Genomic DNA, 13,408 nt, shown 5'->3' with positions numbered 1-13,408 from the left:
CAAGTGACATTTAGTTTAGTTTTTCTAGGTGTCTGGCCTGTAGTCTTTGGTTCTAGATCACACAAACAGAGCCAGGTCTGGGTTCTAGTTCATGGAGTGGGAGCTAAGCAAAGTCAATTATTGGTTGATTACTCTCATAAGCTTTGTGTCAGCATTATCCTAGAGTATTTTTTCCAGGCAGGATAGCATTGTCAATCAAAGGGTTTGTGGCTGGGTATAATGCTTACTTTTTGTTGGTGTCTACATAGATCCTTCACCACTATGTTCTAGTGTCTTTGGTTCAGGATGGTTATCTCAATCTTTTGATTGACACATGAGTACAAATCAGCATGTACTTCCTAATGAATAAACACAAGCTTTGATGTTTTCAAAGTGCTGAATGTGTCAATGGATTTATCCATCTATATATCTATTATTCAGTAAAGTGACTACACATACACACATAAACACACACACACACACACACATCTGTAATGAATTGTCTCAGATATTTATGGAAGTATAAGTGCAAAATATACAGGGAAAGCCATGAGTTACATGTTGAATGTAAAAACAATTTGTGGACAAAAAATAAAATACTCTCCTCATTGAGACTTGAGTCATTTTATATTAAGGCCTTCAACATGTATATGAACAACTGACACACACACATACACACACAAGTAAAATTTACTGAATAGACTTGGAATCCTTTAAACTCATGATCTTCCTCCATAGCTTCCTGATTATTTGTAATTAGATGTATGCACTAACAGGCAAGCATTAATTTTATGTTTTATGTGACATGTCTCAGGCATGTAATACTGCAAGTGAATTTCTATTAGTAATAATTAAGAGAAACCATATGCACTTCTTTTAACTATTATTTACTCATTCCTCCTGTCAGAGCCCTTGAACCAGTCTCAGACAACACATGTATTCATGTTTTATAGTCTGTACCCCTCACCCCTCCCAGAATAGCTGTAGCCATTTTGTTCCATGCCTTCCAGGTGCTTCATATTGTTGCTGTAAGATGCCTGCCAGTCATTGACACAGAGCAATGACTTACTCAGAGCACCATAATGTTGACTACATCTCCTGTTTTGTTCTAAATGTTCTGAGGTTTGCTAATCTTAAGAAATTTCATAAAGCTTCATGTAGACTCATCAAATTAAAGGTCAATATGAACTGTTAGGTCTAAAATGGCTTGAGTCAGGGCCAACCACCAGGCAGCACTTCCTGAACCTGCGTATGAGCTCATTGTGGTTTTGTGTTTTTATTTTCTTTATAAGCTGACAAAGAAAGAATTTTGGTGTCACAGTTTCAGTCCCTGATTTGAACTGTCCCTGATCCGACTGGTATTAGGGTCTGTATTCAATATACCATCCCTGTCTGACTGAGATAGTTATTCCTGTAGTTTGGAGAGTGCCTCATAGTCCACAACAGTATGAAGACTATTTGAAGCTTATGCTTTTTTTATAAAATTGTTGAATGTAATTTGAAGAGTCCCATGCTTAGGCAGGCGCCAAGGGACCAACAGCCACCTACCTGCTAGTTAATGCCTCCTCCACAAACGCTTTGCCTTTCTAGAGCACCTAGATCACTCTGGCCAGCCTGTGCTCCACTGTGGTTACCTCTCTGCTGGAACTTGGTCCTTTGCCCAATCCTCCCATTCTAAAGCCTGGCTGAGTTTGGCCCTGGCTGTGTTCTTTCTCTCTTGCCCACCTGAGTAACCATGGAAAACACCAGACAGCCTTAATATTTAATATCAGCTATATTTGTATCAGTAAATCTCCAACCCCAAGATGCCATGGAAAGAACACACAACTCAGTTATAATATTAATAGCTGCTTGCCTAGATTGAGCAGGTATACCACTACACTACTCTATTCCACAGCTATGAGATCCCTTGCTACTTGTGGATCCTCCAGGCCATGCAGCTCTACTTCATCTTCCACCTCCTCTTCCTCCATCTTCCTCTCACAGTCCCTAGATTTTGTCATCTCTTTCCTTTTCCCTCTCTCTTCTCTAAAACTTCCAGGCCCACCTTTTTCTTCCACTGCCCAATCACAGGGTCCAGCCTTTATTTGACCAGTTAAAATGGGGAGCAGGGCTCACATGGAATCACCTGAGTACATGATCCACTCTTCCTTGGGGGTAGGATTAGCATCAAAATACAAACAGTACCAAGGCAATCCACAACATAAAATGTACAAGAAGGTCACTCTATATGCTTTGTTTACCTTTCGGCATGTGTCAATTTTCCAGTTTTCTGGTTTGCATCAAATTTAGAGTCAAACAAGAAAGAAATCAGATTTATATCTGAATAGTCTCCCTTACTTAGTACTTTAGAGATTCCCAAAGGTTTTATAATCGCTTACATAGCTTTTCCAGTATACTTCAATATAAGTGGCGTGTGTGTGTGTGTGTGTTCATCTTCTACCACTGTCTCCTGTACTTTTTGAGATAGGTTCTGTCATTGAACCTATAGTTACCCAATTCAGTTAGTCTGGTTGCCCAGTGATTTCCAGGATCCTTCTATTCTAGCATGTTCTGAGGTCCTGTTCTGAAATTACAGAAGGACTATCATGCACAGCTCTTTATAAGTGTCTTTGGGTTCTTAGTCACCTTGGCATGTTTGTGCAGCCAGCACTTACTAAGCGATCTCCCCAGCACCCACAGTGTGCTTCTTAATCTTCAGTATAATGTAGCATATGAACGGTATCTTGTACGGCTTGAGACAGAGTTTACTAAGACAATCTTGGAATGGTTAAAAAAAAAAAAGGACAGAACAGACACACAAACTTACGGTAAAGCTATATTCACCTGGTCTGTGTTCTCTGGTGGAAAAACCACAGCAGCATGAAACCTCAGCTTATTATATTCAGTTGAACAAGGAAGCAGCATTTTTGCATACATCTGAACAAGGGATTGGGGTTATTGGATGCAAATAAAGAGGCAAGGCTTATATTTTACAGCTGAATTAATGAGACAGAGTTAACTAATCTCTGTAGGTGCAGTCTCTGTAGAGGAACAGCTGGCAGGCTACAATCATCAGAATAATAAAGCTATGGTGGAGATTCCCTGTGAATACTCTGAAACTCAGACATGACCTCTGAGGGAGGCTTTGCCACTTCCCTCTGAGTCTAATGGGGTTAGAGTTGAGAGCCTTGCTATCTTTTCATCGATCTGAGTCCTTGGAGCCATTAGACTTAGCCTTGCCCATGTCACCAACACAAATGAAACTCACTCAAGGTATGACTTAGGCAGGGGTTCCTCTGCTCCCCACAAGGAACCTTTTCCAGCTTTCATTCAAACATCCAACCAACAATAATTGCATCACTCAATAGACTGGAAATTCATAAAATACATTTTTCTTGGAGGATGAGAGAGTATCTAATATGAGATAAAAATTGGAGAAGTGCTGCTAAGATATATAAAAAAGTCTTGATTCTGGTTAATGTCCTTCATTAAAATAAAATTACAAGTGAGAAGATTTATGAATGGTCCATTTTTTCAGTAGATGAAAAGGATCTATGGCAGACAACATATGTACAGACATTCTCCCAATATTCCAAGTAGAAAGCCAAAAGTTATTTTATATTTCAAACCAGACATTTTAGATTTCTGTCTTGAGTAAAAAACACAAAAAGAAGGTCTGCATTTGGATTTGTTCTTATGTTCTTATCATATCATGAATAATGCTTTTTCATCTTTACACTGAAAATTCATTATATACTTACATATTTTCCTAGTTAGAGTTGTTATTACTATGATGAAACACAATGACCAAAGCAACCTGGGGAGGAAAGAAATAATTATGCTTACACTTCTATATCACTGTTCATCAATGAAGGAAGCAAGGGCAGAAAATCAAACAGGACAGCAACCTGGAAGAATGAGTTGATAGAGAGACAATGGAGAGGAGTGCTACTTACTGGCTTGCTCTAAATGGCTTGCCCAGCTTGATTTCTCATAGAATTCAGGACTGCCATACCAGGGATGGCACCACCCACAATGAACTGTGGCCTCTCCATCTATCATTAATTAAGAAAATACTCTACAGACCTGTCTTTAGCCTAGCTCTTATGGAGGCATTTCTGATTTGAGGTTCCCTCTTCTCTCTGATAACTCTACTATGTGTCAAGTTGACCTAAATTTAGGAAAAACACACACACAAACCCACTCTTCCACACACACAGTGTATATTATATAGAACATAATATATTGTACTTGTACCGCATATACTACTAATTGTGAAGCTAGAATCTCTGTTCATCCCCTTCACAAGTTGGAAAACTCTGTCTGCCCTCCTTCTTGCAACCCATCCTCAATGAAAACTCCACCATATGCTTGGAGAAAACTCCCTCATATGATTGGAGAAAATACCAGGCTAACAAGTAATTATCCTTCATTTCCCCATTTCCAGCAGCCCACCTTAGAGTGCCTGCCCAGGGACTCAGTTTTTGACCATGTGTGATCATAATCCCAGCTCCTAGCTGGCAAGTCATCACTCCTCACCTAAAGTCTATAAGCCCTTCTCCTTTAGCCTTGATGTGTGACTTCATGCAACTTCACCTGTGAGATTGGTGAACATATCTAAGACCTGCCTCCTAATAAACTTGCTTTTATTTTTAATCTGGTCCAATCTGAACTATATCTGTGTCACTGTGGGTAAGAAAATGTCTATCTCCAGATGAGTATGGCCCTCATGCCTCACTGAACAGCAACAACAGGGGGACAGGAGACATTACAAAGTCCCCTTCAATTACTGGAGGTCAGGTCTCTATCCCTACCTTCACAAGAAGACGCCACAGCCCATCTACACTTAGAGAAGGGAGGAGATGTCAGGGGCAGCCCTGCTTATACACTGAAGGCCTAAAATCAGCCATAGGCCTAAAGCCAGCAATAGGCCTATCATACATATATACTAACACCAAATCTTGGGTCTCTGGAAAAACATTGAAATAGAGGGCTATAAGCTATTGTAAACAGGCAGCTTTTGTGCAATTTACCAGCCTGAGTAGTCATAGACCTTGTAACTAGGTAGCCTGGGCGGATAACACCAAATTACATAAGGACAAGTGAATTATAGGCAGAGTCATAGTGACCTGTCCCCTGAATCTTCACCTAGCCAATACCCTGTTCTGAAAGATATCTGTACTCCCCCTGAACACCCACGCTCTGGTGTCATCCCAATCCTCACATCTTGCCTTTTTGTGTTTATAACCCCTGTGTAAATAAGTAAAAATTATGATTTGATTTATATATATATATATATAATGTCTATCAATAATATTTATAGATAAATATTTTATCATTAGTTATTGAAGTAGGAATTGTAGGAATTAAAATAAATAACACATAATAAAAAATTAATAAAAATGAATAAAATAAATTTGATGTGAATATTCATTTTAGTTATATAACAAATAATTAACATATTTACATATATTATGCATGGGTACTAAATTAAGATTTTTGATTAGGCCTAATATTTATGCATTTTTAACATCTTATTTGATTATTACATCTTCATATATTCATATATATGTACAAAATTAATTAAGGAACTTGCTTATTATGTTAAGATAGTACAATATTTTCTATCTATCTAAACCATTTATTCAGTTCTAGGGAAAATTAGATTTGCTTTCATTTTAAAAATTTATAAAATATTCTGAATTTGTAAGATGAGAAAATTTATTTACATAACTTTCTCATATTTTTACATTAGTTTAGCAATGTAATACTATTCCTATTAAGTATTTCAGGAAGTTAGAAAGCTTATAAGTTTTCAAAGGCATGTGTTCAAACAAAATAATTTAATGCATTAAACAAAGGTATCTGGGTCATGGGCATGAGTTTGTAGTCGCAACAGGCCTAGACAATTCAACATGCCAGTTGTCAGAAGTTGTGTTTGTCACAAAACCTCTGTGACCTCACAGAGATCCTTCAAAAAATTGTGTCTCGACTAAGAACTGAAGCTGATTAGAAACTATAGGCTCTGGAATGACCGTAAGTTGTGGACGGTTAAATTTACCATGAATAAGATCTGTAAGACTGCTCAGGATTTGCTGAGGCTGGATGTAAAGGACCCACAGTGTCTTTCTGAAGGTGATGCTCTACTGAAGTGACTTGTTAGGATTGAGGTGCTGGATGAGGGAAAACTGAAGCTGGATTACATTGTCAGCCTAAAAATTGAGGCGATCTTTGAGAGTCAGCTGCAGACCCAGGTCTTTTTTCTGTGCCTAGCCAAATCTACTCACCATGTCCATGTGCTCATCCTCCAGTGTGAAATCAGGGGAGTGGGAGTGAGGTGTATGTGGGGGTGTCTTCCAGCAGGTGATGAACGTCCCATTCTTTAATATCTGACTGTACTACCAGAAGCACTTTGACTTCTCCCTCTGTTCTCCTTATGGTGATGGCTACTCAGGCCAATGAAGAGGAAGAATGACAAGAGAGACCAGTGTGGGGCTGGAGCTGGTGATGATGAGGAAGAGAATAAAGTTACTACCTTACTGCACTAGATGATAGCTTAATTTTCCAGGTGATGAATAAAACAGAATTGACACTTAAAAAATTAAGGCATCTGATAATCACCCCAATATTTTGGACCAAGTTCTACATCTAATTAGATACATAAATTCCTTTCCCCACATTTTTTTCTTTTTCTCTTCAACTTAAAGTGTTTGCATTTATATATTATGCAACCTTGGCAGGCATAGTTTATTCTAGTCCCTTGTAAATGAGTCAGCTGCTTCCGGGTTTTACTTTGTAATCTTTTGACAATAAATTGCAGATGTAGCAATAGTCTTTGATCTGTGGGAAAATAATGGAAATGGCCTATAGAGATATAGAGCTAGCTTCATTGTTCTGATTATTGGCTGGTGGCAATCTCTCAGCAAGGCAAAGTCAGAATTCCTGACATGATGCTACAGATGCATGATAGTGATTCCAGAGGTTACAGAACAATGGATGAATGTAAGGGCAAATAGAGCAGTAACCTAGGCTCCTTTTCATTAAAGTATGTGTTATGGGCATGGTACATGAAAAGCAAATAGAGTTTGCCTGTTGCACATTAGAAAATGTATACATGCCTATAAACACCTTTGTGTTCTTCTATCCAGGTAATAACTACCACTTCCTGAGTGTTTACTATTATAGTAGGCTATGTAAACAACATTAAATACAGCTAGCTCACAGTATGTTTGAAGTAGATGGTCACCCTATGCATTATATCTCCTTTTATCCACTTTCTCTGTATCTGAGTAAAAAAAGCTGTATGTTTTTTCTGTTCACCAGAACATGGCAATGGTGATGTGATTTTGACAATATAATAAACTTGTGTGGCTAAAGTGTACAGGACTCCACATTTTTGCTAGACTTGAATTGTTCTAAAGACTGTCTACGTAATCAGGCTTATGTAGAATGCAACTGGATGGTCACTGGGAAGTAAAGGCAGTTTAGCCAATGGCCCTGAAGAAAACTGTGATACTTGTTTTTCTAGCCATTGGAACATGACTCTGACAATAAGAAAGTGAGTTTGGAAGTGGGACTTTAGTAGTTGATGTTCTCATGGAAACTGACATGAAAAGTGCTTTGTAGTTCAAATGAACTATGCCTGGATTTCTCACACAACTCGAAAGTAAGAAATACACACTATTCTCAGCCACTAAATTTGTTGCAATTTTCAATAATAGAAAAGAAAAAACAAAGTATTGGATAATTTTCAACTTTTGTTTGTTTTATTTAGCTTCATCTACCCAAGATTCTAGTAATACATTTAATTCACAGACTCAGGACCTGACAGCTATACTATGAAAACAAATAATAAGTGCTATGTAAAAATAATATGATCTATACACTCTTAAAAGGGAGTCAAACCTAACCTAGAATATGTCTATATTCCAAAGACCTACAAAGGCTTAATTAACTTTTCTAGAGTGCATGTAAGCTTTGAGAATTGTGGGTAAATATGCGCAGTGGTGGAGTCCTGGAGACTTTCCACTCGGTAGGTCTCACAAACAGGAGAAAGTCTAAGGTTCCAGAGGCTGTAGGCTTTGACGACGACAGGCCCCAAAGACACAAGAAAGTCCTTGGTTCCAAAAGGGTTTATTTTCATGGCAGATGGTAGATGGATCTGGATGTACCCCCCTGAAACTCAGGGCAGACCTGAATTAAATAGGGAGGGAGAAAGGGGGAGGTTCTGGGGAAGGTTTAATTGGCTCCACCCTCTGATCTTTATTAGTATGTAAACCTCTCTAGGGCCTGAGGCCTGTAGTCACACCCTCTACCTGTGCACTTTGGGAGGGACTGTAATGGCCTATATGACTGAACAATGTAGGTCCATGGAGACTAGACTGTGTGTCAGGACCCTGGGTTCTGGGGATGTGGCCAAACACCTGACATTTCTCCCTTGGAGTCTCAGGGTTCCAGGCCCATGCCCAGCCATGAACCAAGATACTCTTATGCAGTCCCACAGAGAATGGCAAAGGGTGAGTTGTTTTGATCTAAAATATATAATTTCAAGTTTTCTTTGGCATTTTGATGCCTTTGATAATCACATTTATTTGACTTTTACATATCCAGTTACTTTCTGTGAGATTTCAAGAACCAGAAAGTCTGTTCAGATGTCTGCTTAAGAAGGCAAATATATATTTTCTAAATGTAATATTTGAGAATTTTCTACAAGAACATACAGCATGGACATCAATCCACCCTTATCTCATTCAACTCAGTGTGATCTCTCTCTCTCTCTCTCTCTCTCAAGTATATGAAACTGTATGCTTAAAGTTTTCAAAACCTACTTTAATAAAGATTCTTAAATGCTTTAGCTTCCATTCTAACCTACTGCTCACCAGAGGTAGAGGAAAGTAAAGGTTTACAGAGTAAAGAGGATGTGGATCTGTTTAGGTCCACAAAATACTTCTTGGAGCCAATCCAATCTGATTTGTCAGGATACCAGCAGTTCAGTTCACATGAATCAGCAGCAGTAGCTTGATCAAGTTGCAAACACAATATATGAATCAGCAACAGCAGATCCAGAAAAAATGCAAGATTCTACCACTCAGCTCAAGTTCACAAAATCATCAAGAAGCTTCCACAACATGACCGGAAGATTTTTGGTGCATTGCCTTTATGAAGTCATGGAAAATTATAGCCAGCAAAGAAAGGTGAGGTGTACTAGTTCCACCCAGCATCATCAGTGAAGACCAGTGTCAACAAAGCCCAACAATGGCCAGTAAAAAGTGACAAGGCGTACGAATACCATCCAGCATCATCCACTGTCTGTTGGGCTATATTTATACCTTTTCCAAACATCACATGTTCTCTCATGCATCCTCTCTAGCAAAAGATCACATGCCCTTTTTCCAAACTTCCTCCAGAAATAAACCAAATATCTGATCTTATCAAAACAGCCTCCCACATGTTCACATTAGCAAAAACATCCTCTTATAAGAGATTTTCCATAAAAACATCACCTGATACAACCGAGTCTCCAAAGAAACCAGAAATTTCCACTTCATGAGACCTCTTCTTCTATAATTATAATAAAATGTCAAAAGATCCACACAAATGTACACTACACATACACACACACACACACACACACACACACACACAGAGAGAGAGAGAGAGAGAGAGAGAGAGAGAGAGAGAGAGAGAGAGAGAGAGAGAGAGAGAGAAACTTTTTGTACCAGGCCTATTTAGTGAAGTTTGTATGTACATCTGCTTACAGCTAATCACTTAGAATCAAATAACCTATTAGGAATGTAGTCCCTGGAGAAGAATGATTCATTGACACCACCACTAAGCCTAGCTCCCAGCAGTCATTGATTGCCTGTAAGTCTTCATGTAGGGTCAGATACTAATGAAATTTCCCCCCTCTTGTGGTGGTATGTTTACTGATATTATCATTGTATGTGTCTTGTTTAGGCAACCATATTGAGATTTGATGGGTACAGCCTTCCTATTATGTTTACAAGATACTCTCTTGGGGCACATCCTAGTCTTCTGTCTCTTGCAGTCCTTCCATCCTTTCCTCCACATAAAGTTCCCTTAGTTATAAGTGTGGCAGCTGCATTTTAGGTTCACCCATTAAGGCTGGGTAAGCCATGATCACTGATTCTCTGCCTTTTCACTAATTGTGGATCCTATAGAAGGCTTGTTTGATGAAGTGTGAGAGCTGCACTTACCTGTAAGGTATAGATGACCATTTCACATACAGGTAGAATTTCCCTCAGATAATTATCACAACTATTTTAACAATTATTATTTTAGTCCCCAAAATGGTGCAGGTGAATAAGATCAATAATTGAGAAAAGACATTCTCTTAATTTGGTCAAAGAAAACAACAGATTTTAGTCTTTATTATACCTGAAAAACAGAGACTAAAATGACTTGTACCTGGAGTAAACAGCTTCCTCATTGCACTTTTTCACTAACATACTATCTTAATTGAATCTCTGTCTTTAGGCTGCTGCTTATATTGCCACTTTTGATTAACTATTTCATTCACCGATTAATAGCTATTTATATTGTTATATCATTTTGCTTAGTCTTCTGTTTGATGCTTTTTCCTGTCTGGGTTTTGGCAATGGTTTCAAATATGTTGTGAGTTTCCATGGACAAACCTTTATATAGGCACCTGTTGTTATTTCTGTTTCTGAAATAATTGGATTTTGAAGTTGTGAGATTGAAATGAAAAATATGATCTATTTTATGATAAACTGGCAAATGATTGTGGCGAAAATGTGTATCATTTGACATTCTTAGAATCAATATACGAGTGGTCTAGGTGTTCTGTAGGTTCTTCAGCACTCAGTATTGTAGTCCTCAATTTCTGATTTTATCAATGCTAGAGGCTGTGTGGTAACATCCCTGTGAGTGGCTATGTTGTTGTAACTAGTCTCTATGTGATAGTATCCATGATTGTGTCTATGTAGCAGCATTTGTGTTACTGGTTATGCATCAGTAACCATGATAATAACTATGTAGTACTTATTCAAGTTTAACTTTAATTCAATAATATTTAATGGTTTTAAATATCTTCCCATATATCTGTTGGTGCCAGATGTATTTTCTAAAACTACATGTTCCTTCAAATATTTTATCCAATGGTTGGAGAGATAGCTGAGTGTTTATGAGCACTAGCAAGTGCTTTTAGAGAGAGGTTCAATTCCCTTCACCACCATGGCAACTCACAATGACAGTTACCTTCAGTTACAAGGGATCTAACTCTCTTTACATGAAAGCACTCACTCATAAACAAAATAAATATAAATGCAGTCTCAATGTTTTGATTTAGTATTTTTTTCACACTTTAGGAAAATAAAGATGGTAGGCAATGCAGGAGCACAGGTTACTGGAATCCTCCAAGAATAAGTTGGAGATACTTGATAGCAGGCACCAGAAGATGTCATTGAGAGCAGAAAATCTGGCTCTGATATCAAAGTAAAACAGAAAACTTTGTAGAGCAGAGCAAAAAAAAAATAAAAATAAAATAAATAAAAAATAAAGTTCAGAGGCTAGAGACCAGACCTATTTGGGGAATGAGGAAAAGTCCAGTGGCTTACATCAGAACCAACACTTAAGACAGATAGCTTCAGAAAAAGCTGCCTGGATCTTCCAGTCATAGCTGTAGTGAAGAACAGTAATAGAAAGAGATGTGGGAGTCCGTGCTGAGCATGGCGTTAGCAACTGCACTGGTATGAGGTTGGGATTCAGGAACCTCCTTTGGCACTCCACTGGAGCAGGGTCAACAAGACACCTTCCAAAGAATTCTGTTGAGTTGCTGGCTTGGGGATCATAGTTGAAAATTACCTTCCTTGAGTTGAACACTCTGGGAACACAGAACAAATACCATGGGTTCTGAAAACTCACAAGCAAAATGACCCTCATCAATAGTGAAGAAACTTCTTATTGGAATCATGCAGTTTTAAGTATGGTTGAAATCTCATCATAATCACTGTTTTCAGGAAAATACCGATGCAGGCTCTGAATAAATTATATTATTGGGAAGAAATGGCAAAGAGTATTACCAGTGTTTGCCTTTTGTCCAATCAAATATTTCCCAACCTGTGACTGACATCTATGAGCCCATGAAGGAATAGTTGGAGACTAAACTTGAACTGACACTCTTGTGAGAGACCAAGTTCAGAATCTTTACTTTCACCTGATTGTTTCCTAATTTGAAGCCTAATGCCCATCACCAGGCTGTCTTTGCCTTACTCTGCTGTCACCCCTTCTACATTTCTCTCTTTTGCCTTCTGTCTAGAGTTGGAGGTCTCATTGCCTCATCCTCAAGGGAGCAGGAATTATTTTAGGTTGTCTGATTACATGCCATTTTTTTTCTTTGCATAGTATTCCTATTGATTACTTGGGGATTTGCCGTCCTGAAGCCTGACCACATTCATTTTGCAGTCCTCCACTACTCAGCCTTATTTTCACCTATGCCAACCCCCCCAAAAGAAGAAAACAAACAAACAAACAAACATAAAACAAGCCCATTTTGTGTTGACAATATATTCACTGGAGTGACAATATATTCACTCAGTGGCCAGCCTCTTAAAGAAAACTCATTCCTTTCCTTCCCGCAACCCCACCAGAATCCATCAGTTGTGGAGAGCTACATGTCAATATGTTTATTATAATTTTTAAGACTTCTGTCTAGGCTGTGACTTTTTTGGAGGTGGCTGTAGAGGTAAAGGTTGTCACATAGGCCTACTATGTCTCTCTTTCTCAACTGTGAGTCTATAGTCATCAACACCATGGCAAAAGTACCTTCCTTGCCCTTTACTGTCAGTTAGAACATGGATCATGGATTTCCTTATGGTCTTCTGCATCAACACCCTCTTTCTCTTTTTATTTGACCTAGTCATAGCACCCAGAATGTCTCTCTCTTATTCTATTGTACTATATTTCATTTACTCTTTCCTCTGTATTTCTCTGTCACAGTAACAATAATCACTTAATCATATTCTTCCTCTTTTTTCTTACTCATAACCCAAATTACTAATATCTGAGTGTGCATAGTATTAACAGTGTTCCTTATCTCCTTCAAAATAGTCTATTATTGAATTTTCATTGTGTGTGTGGAGGATATGTGCTCTGATACAGATTGTTTCTGACATCAGTAGTCTTCTCTTGGAGATCATACTGAAAATTGAGCCCCATCAATGTCTCGATATTTTGGCTAAGTTTTTATACCTCAACTTCAGCAAATAATAATGACACCTCAACCGTACTAAAACTTGGTTCCACTTGTTCACTGCAAATGATATGATTGAAGAAATAAAAGTTACTTGTAAATTATATTATCCAATATGTAAAATACTTTAAAAATTCTAGAAGAAAACTGAGAACTAACACCTTCTGCAAAGTAATAAGGCACAAAATCAACCTACAAAAGTCAGTGAGGTCAAAG

General features: G+C 38.2%; 1 pseudogene; it reads left to right on the top strand.

Moving 5' to 3' along the window:
• Positions 1–5,876: 5,876 nt before the first annotated feature.
• On the top strand, positions 5,877–6,509 carry LOC114627896 (annotated as a pseudogene).
• Positions 6,510–13,408: the final 6,899 nt, after the last annotated feature.

The sequence above is a fragment of the Grammomys surdaster genome, unplaced genomic scaffold (assembly GCF_004785775.1).
Source record: "Grammomys surdaster isolate TR1022 unplaced genomic scaffold, NIH_TR_1.0 261, whole genome shotgun sequence".
Classification (NCBI taxonomy): Eukaryota; Metazoa; Chordata; class Mammalia; order Rodentia; family Muridae; genus Grammomys; species Grammomys surdaster.
Note: the sequence above shows the minus strand (reverse complement) of the source record. Positions and strands in the feature narration are given on the sequence as shown.